Genomic DNA, 10843 nt, shown 5'->3' on the forward strand with positions numbered 1-10843 from the left:
TCCTCACCATATACAGCAGAACTCTGATATTATATAGAGCCTCAGTCTCTCAGTCATGAACCCAAACTCCCAATCAAGACTTTGAAGTTCCATGTCAATTGATTATGCTTGTCCCTTCCCCTTGGTAGACCCCTATGTGGAAAGTTGTTCCATGGAGAATAGCAAGCGTCATTGAAAGACAATGACCCCGACAAAGCAGTCTTGACAGCTCTCAGTAATGGTCCCTCAATAAAAAGTTAGAGGCACAGCAGCTGTGTGGAAGGCAGCAAAACAGATTTCCCTGGTCAAGTCTAAACTAGGGCAGCCACAGTGCCAACTTTTCAACTCAGGCATGTTACACAATACAAAACAGACTCCATAATTCAACACAGTTCTCTCTCATTCTGCAACACATAGTATTCCAGGTTCTTCAGCTGTTAGGAGGTTCATATACTGTAGATTATATTTTGACATAAGTGTACTTTCTAAATTAGACAGGAATGTTGTGACACGATATTTTTTTAACACACACAAAGGAAATCTTTGACAATGTATCTCTCATGCCAAGAAAAAAATCCAAAAGCAAAATTTGGACATAAAATGAAAAGGCATAATACCTATAAAAATAAGAGGGCCATAACATACCAAACATGTTGATATTCTACAGCATTGAGACTATGCCAATGAAGTTCCACTGACTGTAGAATGAAAATTCAAGTTTTGCCTGTGCCAAAATTCCAATTGCAAAAGAAAAGTATTGAAAAAGAAAGTATGGTAATAGCAACACTCAGATAGCACATATAATCTTGCCATGCTCTCTAGCTAATGAGGTAGACCACAATAAAGTGCTTCTGTGTTAAAACTCTCTCTCAAACATGAGTTTAAAAAAAAATATTCAGATTAACACAAGCAGCGTCTCTCTAAGTACCAGTGGATCCAGCTTCCTCACAATTGATGCTTGCCTTATTTAACTGGAGTTATTTTTTGTTAAAACTAAATTCACAATTAAATTGAAAAATGAAGTAATGTCAAATAATGGATTTAATTTCAAACAAAACAATAAGACTATTATATTCCAGTTATATAGATACAAAAAAAATAGAAGGGAAAAATCAAAAAAGGAGAAATAACTTGCCAAAGAAAGTAAAAAATACTTCAGTGGTTTAGTGACAACTCAGGCATATCCATACTAAAGAAGCTCAATATTAAGAGTAGGACAGGTTATGTAAGTACATCCCAGAGGACCATATAAAGCTTTCATGCCTTCTTGAGACTCACACAAAAGGACTCCTGACTCAAGGGTGCAAATCTATTGGGAATGGTTACTCTAGAGATAACTTTTTTACATAGTTTTACTATTTTTGCTACTTTATTCAGTACTTTATTCACTAAAACTCATGATATATCTGCCTCATGTCACAGTGATAACACACATTGATGGTCTTATCAGTCACTCTTCATTATATGATACATCGCAAAAAAGTGGCAGATTCTTCTGTCATATAAACATCATCCAACAATGTGTTTTTTTAGTATGTCCAAGATTTTTTATGTTGACAGCTGAGTTCATTTAAAGCTACTTCCTTCCACTGAAGTACATATAGCAAACAATTAATTGTAAGCCCATGACTGTATTTTAGCACATATTCTCTCTGAGTAGGAGCTTAAAATAATGTTTTGCTAATTGTGCTCTCTGTTCTAGTTACACTGGTGTACACTGAAGTATTGGTCCCTCCTTTCTTTCATTCAGATAACTTGCAGCTGAAGGTTACTCTGTTTCTCTTTGTCCTTTGTATTTGTAGGGCTTCTCATTGGTCCCTTGCACATGTAACAAGAAACAAGCGAATCACTTATTCTACCTGAGAGTAAATTGGAAGCAATATAGAATGAATTTTATTTCCTTACTGTACCTTCTTCCTAAACGCAGAAATTATCTAGTGACTAAAGTAGGGATTAGTAATTTTATGGGTTCAACTAAATTCAGAAACAAGACATGTCAAATAGCGAGGCTTAATCAACTTCATTAATCAAAGATTATTAGTCAAAAATTAATACAGCATCATACAGAAAGGAAGAGTACATATGTTACTGTCCACTTGGAAGGCAGCAATGCAGCGGTCAGACTGCCTCAAAATCTGAGTTGCACTCTGCTTTTACATATATATTAGACTGAGGGTTTCACCATTTCTTTGAATTACTTCTTATCTAATCTTTTATGTGTTTTTGACACTTTTTTGGCTAGGTTTGCACAGATGCTGCAGTAAACAGGACAAAGTTTATAACTAGTTTATCATCTTGCTTTGACCACAGTAGTCCAAAAGTCAGTAAAACTTTAGACACATCCTTCACCAGTCATAGCATGTTAGCTAAGCATCAAGAAAAGTATCTTTGTTCCTGTTCTCTGGAATGTCTATACTTCACACTAATATTACAATACTTCACATATTTCCTTGGTTAAACAGCTGACCATAAGTAAAACACATTTTAGAAGAGCTTAATATTAATCAAATTCACAGTTATACCAAAACATGTCTCATGTATATAATTATTATATATGATATTGGTTAAGACTATAAACTTCTCTTATCTAGCTCCATATATATTAGCAAGACAGAAGATACGTAGCAGCCAAACAGCAGAATATCTAGTGGCTGACAGATTAAGTATATCTCAAGCTTTGTTGTATTCTCCTCCTGTATAGAGAGCAAGGGTCATGCAAAGGTGAGAACCCCTAACTACAGTACAGTTTTAGCATGAAAATAAAGCATTCTAAATATAATATACCTTACTTATTCACTGTTAGCTACTTTCTTATTCTGTTCACATAACCTCTCCTTTTTAATCACACGTAGAGCTACAACATAATTAGATTAATACATTTTGTGTGTGAGCAGAACAAATCTATTTTTCCATTAGTTAGCAAAAAGCAATTTACATTCCTTGTTAATGGTTCTGTTTGTGAGAGCTATTTTCCTAATATATTTTATTTACAAGAGTCAGTTTCACAAACCTTGATAAAGTCTATTCTTTATCTGGTAACTATCCCTTTATATGTAATTAAAACTTTGCAAGCTGCTTGTTTTTTCTTTTGCTTTGCTTCCTGTTTTGCCTTTGGCCTGGCTGCAAACACCATAGGGCCTTGGCTTATTTCAATCAACAGAGCCAGAACTCACTCATTGTGAGACCTTGGATGAATCCCTTTACCGCGCTGTATCTCAGTTCCCTCTCTGTAAAATATGACTAATATCTTGGAATATGTGCGTGCTTTTAAACAATTTGAGATTTTCTTACAAAATGCATATAAATGATGTGAAGTATCCTACTGTTATTAAAGGAAGGGATAGTGCAGGACAAAGAGGGAAATCCAAATTAATACTGATTTTCTTTGAAAGCCTCTTATAGCTCCTCCACTCTTGAATCAAAGTTTTCTGAATTGATATAGCCATATCAGCAAAAACAATTAAAAAGAAGAATACCTGTTATTCTGTGATTCAGATGCCACCTATGTTGATATAGTGTATCTATTTGGGTTACTAAACACTGTAGTCATAGGGGGAAAGATTCATATATGGGAAAGAACCGTCAGTGGATACACAGAGAGTCGGAGATGCAGCTTGTGGGGATGAGAGGAATTCAGCCAGTGGTGTGAACTTAATCCATTCTATCAGAAGTTCCATCCAACCCTGTGTCTTACAGAGATTTCACTTTTTTCTTGCCTCCATTGACTTTGCTCTTAGCAGAGGTTTCAACCTAGTTTTTCCTCTTAAACTCTTACTCTTTTTTTGCAATAGATCGGCCAACATGCAGTATATATAGCACAAAGATGCTTTTCACCATGCAAAAACAAATCACTATCAAATGAGTTTCAGGGGTTCCCTCTACTTCCAATCCCCCTCCCCATGCTCGTTCTCTCTCTCTTAGGGAAGGATTTACAGCAATCCAGAACTAGTCAGTTCCAGAAAATTCAGATAAAGCAACGTTAAAAGACGTTATCAGCCACTCAGTGGATAACAGCAAATCATGCAAATATCCAACACTCTAAAACTACACATGCCTTTCATTCTTGGGATGAAAATGATATATGTATTTAAAAGTCAGTCTGAGGAGGAACCATACATCACTAGACTGAGCTGGAAATGTCTGATGTTGCACTACGTTAGCAAGTGCAAGAAACATCTCTGCCATAACACACTACCTACAATGCTCAATGTGCTTCCTTAGTACTTCATTAGTGCCATGGGAGGGAATATGAATGGTACTTCAAACTCTACTTTCTCCTCTCTGTTCTATTCCTCTTCAGTGAAGAAAAATTTACAATGAATTTCTCTAGCATGAGTTTGTGGCGGAGGTTTCATCATATTGATTGTCACTCTGCCAACACCAGGAGCATGTGAACACTGAATCTGAGCATTTAAAAGAACATTTGATACAGGAACTGCTCAAAGAAGTACCCTCATTCTTCTCTGACCTAAATCAGCATGAGAGGAAAACTCAGGCTCTGATGACCTGAGGCTGTTTTTTTCCCCCGAGTCCACTTTGTTTTAAACAACAGGTTACAGGAAATACATAGGTAAAAAGAATATAATGAGTAAAAACCACTAAAAGATTAGTAAGTGTCCTACTACAGAACTTCACATCAGTATGATTATTTCTGTGAAGCAGAAAGGCAAAACTGGAGAGACTAGTGGTAAGTCCCAGGAAAACAACGGAGCCCCAAACGTTAAGAATCCATTGGCAGCCATATGGATAAATGACAAAGAGGATGGTGAAACCATGCGATCTACTGCAGTGGCAGTTAGATCACAAAATAATTAGCTCTAATATATACTATCCAACTTCATCAACATAGCCCATGCATTTCCAATGGATGTGACATTAGCACCCATTAACTCCTGTTAATGCAATAACAAAAAATATGCAAGCCACATTACTATGAAATCTTATTCACTTCATTCAAAAGTTAATTGCAGTTTTTAGTTCCACAGGCTTTTTGATCAATTTCCTTTCTTTATTCAAAAAATCTCTGAACTTCTGGCTTCCTGAATAAAGGTATCTTAATGTTAAGAGTACTTGTATTTCTGATCAGCAGTTGAAAACTATGTGTTTTGCTTCTGACTGCACCTTTTTAATTGATTCACACCACATTTTAAATTTAATAATATGTGGAGATATACCTATCTCATAGAACTGGAAAGGACCCTGAAAGGTCACTGAGTCCAGCCCCGTGCCTTCACTAGCAGGACCCAGTACTGATTTTGCCCCAGATTGCTAAATGGCCTCCTCAAGGACTGAACTCACAACGCTGGGTTTAGCAGGCCACTGCTCAAACCATTGAGCGATCCCTCCCCCCACTAAACTTCTTTTTAAACTTAGAAGACTGATACCAGTATAGTTATAGCTGTGTTGGTTCCAGGATACTACAGAGACAAGGTAAGTGAGATAATTTGTGGTAACTAATGCTAAACAATCTGTTTCATCTTGCATTTAGCTATGATACTTGGAGTATTTTTTACAGACCCGAAGAACAACTCTGTGTGGCTTGAAAGCTTGACTCTCTCACCAACACTAGTCCAATAAAAGATATTACCTTACCCACCTTGTCTCTCTAAGACTGATACCAGTAAGTTATGTCTGAACAAAATCCAGGCTCATAACATATAATATACTCCCTAGATTGTCTCAGAGTTCATACCTTAGGAATGTCTACATGCGAGAAACTGATCAACACAGTTATTCTGACATATCTGCTTAGCTATTCCAGCATGCACAGTTTAAAAGGAGCAGCTCTGCACTTGAAGCCTCTCTTTTACACAGAGTATGCTGAAGCAGGACCCACCTTCTCTCCCCTGTAGGTGGTAAAATATCAGGTCTGGTCAAGCCCTGCTGTGGGCATTACACTAGCTGCCTCTTTTTTAGAGGGGCAGGAAGGATTTTTTTCCTTACCACCAGATTGGCATGGGTGCAGTTGGGTTGGTTTTTTTTTACCTCTCCCAGAGTGGGTTCAGGAAGGGCTTTGTTCATGCATGGCAAGAAGGGTGGCAGGCTATCTGTCACAACTCATTATTTAAGCATAGGGCAGATATCCAGTGAAGGTACTCCATAGGAAAGGTATACAGTAACTTGATAAATGGCTTGGAAAAGGACTTGAAAAAAGAGGTGTTCATTAAAGGAACAAACGGGGGAAGTTGGAGACTCTTGATTGGTATGGCAAGGAGCCAACCATTCTGATAGCCCACCTTAAACCTCCTACGAGGAGGGTGGATGGTAAGGTCCTGGCAATGGATTTGCTGCAGGGACCTGGATGAAAAAAAGAGGGTGAGCTGGTAAAAGACCCAGATAATTATGGAATAAACCTGCACTGTACATTTTTACCGGCTGGGTAGCCCCAGACATCTATTAATAAAGTTACAGCCTGATTAAACCCAAGTCAAATGTCTCCTCCCTTCTTTCGGTATAGCCAGACAATGTTATATCCTTGCAAGACTAAGCTCTAGGGTTTTATACATTGCATTTTTTTAAAAAGATGCATGTAACTTTTTAAACTTTAGGTGCCCTAACTACACACAGAGAAACAGAAAAAAATATGGACCAAATTTTGTTTCAGTTATGGGTTGAAGTGAATGGGATTGTATTGGTGTAAAAGAGTTTAAATTGATCTTATCCTATGTTTGTACTAGTCAGTTTGTCTATATTTTTGTGAGGGTTCTGGTCCTTCAACACCTCCTTGGAGTGTTGATGGGGTTTCCAGCACTTAGCAAAATTAACTCCAGTGCTCACTGGGGCTTTTATAATACAATAAATAAATTAATAAGCAGCCTAAGAGAAAAGAAGAATACAGGAAAATGGGACCATAATGAAATGAAAATTAATGTGAGAAAGGAAAAATGGTTCCACACGTCTATCAACCCGTGAGTATAAGTTAAGAAAAATCACATTCATTTTCATTGCCTTTTCATTACAAACTCATGTACAGAGTAAAATTAAGCCTCATCTCATAAAATTGGCATGCACATTGGGAAGATCTTGATATGAACTAGAGAACTGTTTCCCTCATTAGCCCATTAAAACTAGCTTTATAATCTTTTCCCTCCAAATTACAACTTCACATGATGAAGACTTTCCAAGAGACAGAAAGGAACAACGCAAATGTGAGATCCTGTGCACCCTAGTCAAACCTCAGGTTGTTGTCAAAGCAACTATGAACAGAACAGAGAAGACATTCAGTCTAGTGGTTGAAGCACGGAACTAGAATTCTAGTTCCATCTTTGCCACAGAATTACTATGTGGACTTGGGCCAGCCACAATCTTTCTCCACCTCTATCTCCCATCCTATAAGAGAGTTATAATACTTACCTCACACAATTATTATAAAGATCAATTAACTAATGCTTTTAAAGCCCATTCTGGTCCTTAGATGAGGGCATTACACAAATACAAAATATATTACATATGGAAATACTCAAGTTTCTTAGGCATCAGCCAAACTATATATTCACACATTATAATGTGGCGCTGCTGTGGCATTTTGTTTTGTTTTAAAATATTTTTAACAGTAAAATAAAAGTGCAGAATACTAAAAACATGCCTATATTGAACCATCACTTGATAATCATTCCAATAATCTAATAATTTAATCATAGCTAAAAATATCCCATTACTATTATTCTGTAAAGATAGAATGTATGGCTTGACGGGACCATGAAATATCATGTAATTCATCCCCCCATGTTGTGGCAAGACCAAGTATACCTAGTCCATCCCTTAGAAATCTCCAGTGACAGAGATTCCACAATCTCCCTTGAAAGCCTATTCCAGAGCTACCCTTATAGCTGAACGTTTTTTTTCTAATATATAACCTAAAATCTCCTTTTCTTCAAATTAAGTCAATTACTTCTGCTCCTACAGTAAGAGAGCATGGACATGGAAATCGCCATCCTTTGTATTGCAGCCCTTAACATATTTGAAGAACATTATCAGTCCCTCCTCAGTCTTCTTTTCTCAAAATTAAGGTGCCTAGTTGTTGTTTTTTAAAGCTTTCCTCATAGGCCAGGCAGTGTCGCTGGAACAGTTTTAATAGTGGGAGTGCTGAAAAGCTAGCCCCTTTATGCCTATCCAACCTTCCCAGCCCAACCCCCCCGGAGCCCCTGGGCATGTGGGGCTAGCAGCCAGGATGCCGGGGGTGCTGCAGCACCCCCTCCCCTGCACCTCTAGTTCCCATGCCTATGAGGTCAAATTTTCAAGAGCTTTAATATTTTGTTGCTATTCCCTGGACTCTCTCCAATTTGTCCACATCTTCCCTACAGTTGGTGCTCAGCAATGGACACAGTACTCTAGCTGACGCCTCACCACTGCTGAGTGGAGTGGAACAATTATCTCCCATGTTTTACATACAACACTCCTGCTAATACATCCCAGAATATGAGCCTTTTCTCAGTTGAATCACATTGTTGACTCATATTCAATGCATAATCCACTTTAACCCCCAGATCCTTTTCTGCAGTACTACCACCTAGTCAGCTGTCATTTTTATTGACGTTATGCATTTGATTTTTCATTCCTAAGTGTAGTCCTGTGCACTTGCCCTTATTGAATTTCATCTTGAATTTAGAACAATTCTGCAATTTTTCCAAGATTGCTTACATTCTAATTCTGTCCTTCAAAATGCTTGCAACCCCTCCCAGCTTGGTGTCATCTGCAAATTTTATAAGCATGCTCTCATTCCACTACAAATATTGAATAGTACCAAAGCAAGGACAGATAACACGGTTACTCACCTTTGTAACTGTTGTTCTTCGAGATGTGTTGCTCATATCCATTCCAGTTAGGTGTACGCGCTGCGCGTGCACATTTGTCGGAAGACTTTTACCCTAGCAACTCTAGCGGGCCGGCAGGTCGCCCCCTACAGTGGCGCCGCCATAGCGGATAATATATACCTCTGACGGCCCGCCCACTCCTCAGTTCCTTCTTGCTGGCTACTCCGACAGTGGGGAAGGAGGGCGGGTGTGGAATGGATATGAGCAACACATCTCGAAGAACAACAGTTACAAAGGTGAGTAACCGTCTTTTCTTCTTCGAGTGCTTGCTCATATCCATTCCAGTTAGGTGATTCCCAAGCCTTATGTAGGCGGTGGGGTCGGAGAGTGAAAAATGGCAGAATGTAAACTGCGGAGCCAAGCTGCAGTATCTCTTGACGGTTGACCAGAGCATAATGCGAAGCAAGGGTATGGACTGAGGACCATGGAGCTGCGCGATGATCTCGTGGTAGGTGTACATGAGTTAGCAAGGCGGCAGATGAAGCCTGAGCTCTGGTAGAAACGCATGGTGATGTGGCTTGGGAAATGTGAGCCAAATCATAACAAGTGCGGGTGCATGTCATCACCAAGATGAGATCCTCTGAGAGGAAACAGGTAGGCCTTTCCTTCGGACTGCTACTGCGACCGAGGTTGGGCGTGTTACAAAATGGTTTTGTCCGCTCACATAAAGACGAGTGCGTCTAGTAGATGTCCAGGGAGTGGCAATTGTTGTCCCGTCACGTTGAGTGTGGTAACATGAAAGGCCGAATCCACTTTAGGGAGGAAAGCTGTGGTGTAGACGTAACTTGTCTTTGTAAACATAAAGTATGGTGGAACCACCATAAGTGTCCTGAGCTCGAAGACTCGTCTGGCCGATGTATGGTACGAGGAAAGCTGTCTCCAAGACAGGTATAGCAGCGAGCAGGTTGCTAACGGGTCGAATGGAGGCGACTAAGTCTGGTTAAACCCAGGTTGAGTCCCAGGTTGGGGTGGGCGGCGTACCTAAGGGTGTATGCGCTCCAAGCCCTTGAGGAACCCCGAAACCATAGAGTGTGAGAACACAGAACGACCACCTTAGCCTGGATGGAAGTACGAGATGCTGCCAAGTGTCCTCCGGAGAACACGCTAGGCCCTGCTGTGCAGGCGGAGGGTAGTCCAAAATAGAGGGGATCGAGACCCCACAGAGTAAGATTTAAGCGTTTCACACCTGTAGAGAGACGCTTCACATTGGCCGGTACGTTGACCAGGTGGAAGGCATCCTGCCACCCTGATAGTCACGTAGGAGCCACACTGTGAGGGGAAGAAACTGCAGTCCAGGCGGCGAAGTCTGCTGTGGTCCTGAGGTACGAGGTCTGGGTGGAGTGGCAGGGTAATTGGGCAGGCTATTGACAGGCCGAGCAACGTGCATATTAGTGCTGCCTGGAACACGCTGGAGTGATCATGATGATGCGCGCTCTGGTCCTGCGACGTTTTGAGCAGGACCCAATGAGCCAGGGAACGGTGGGAAGGCATAAAGGTGTTGGCCCTTCCACGGCATGAGTACAGCGTCCGAGATCGGTCCCGGGAGAGACCTTAGAAGGAGCAGGAACCTCGGACATTTCCCATTCTCGCGGTAAGCGAACAGGTCCATATTTGGGGAAAAAAACCCCACTTCTGGCTACAAAATGCATCACATCAGGCAGGGCGACTACTCATGAGACAGGAAAACCTGCGCAGTCAAATTGCCAAAGGAGAAAGGATGCTACCAGATTATACGAGTGGCTATGCAAAAGTCCCAGAGATGGATGGCCTCCTGACAAAAGGAGGAGGACCACGTCCTCCCAGGTTGTCTATGTAGTACATGGCCGTTGTGCTGGCTGTAAACACTGAGATGCTACGGCTCGCAGCTGCTGCTGGAACCCCTGCTATGCCAGGCAGACTGCTCTCATCTTTGAAACTGATGTGAACGCCAGCGCCTGAGAAGACCAAAGGCCCTACGCTTGAAGGTTACTGAGGGGAGCACCCGAGCTGAGAGATGACGCCTCCATCATCAGGGAACAGTGAGGGCTGGGGTGGACAGAGGCATCCTGCCC

General features: G+C 40.7%; 1 protein-coding gene across 3 annotated transcripts in view; it reads right to left on the reverse strand.

Annotated features, from left to right (window-relative positions):
• The window catches only part of CADM2 (cell adhesion molecule 2), a 1090305-nt gene that overhangs the window by 893764 nt on the left and 185698 nt on the right, over positions 1–10843 (reverse strand). The gene's annotated exons all lie outside the window — the stretch shown is intronic.

The sequence above is a fragment of the Chelonoidis abingdonii genome, chromosome 1 (genome assembly GCF_003597395.2).
Source record: "Chelonoidis abingdonii isolate Lonesome George chromosome 1, CheloAbing_2.0, whole genome shotgun sequence".
Classification (NCBI taxonomy): Eukaryota; Metazoa; Chordata; order Testudines; family Testudinidae; genus Chelonoidis; species Chelonoidis abingdonii.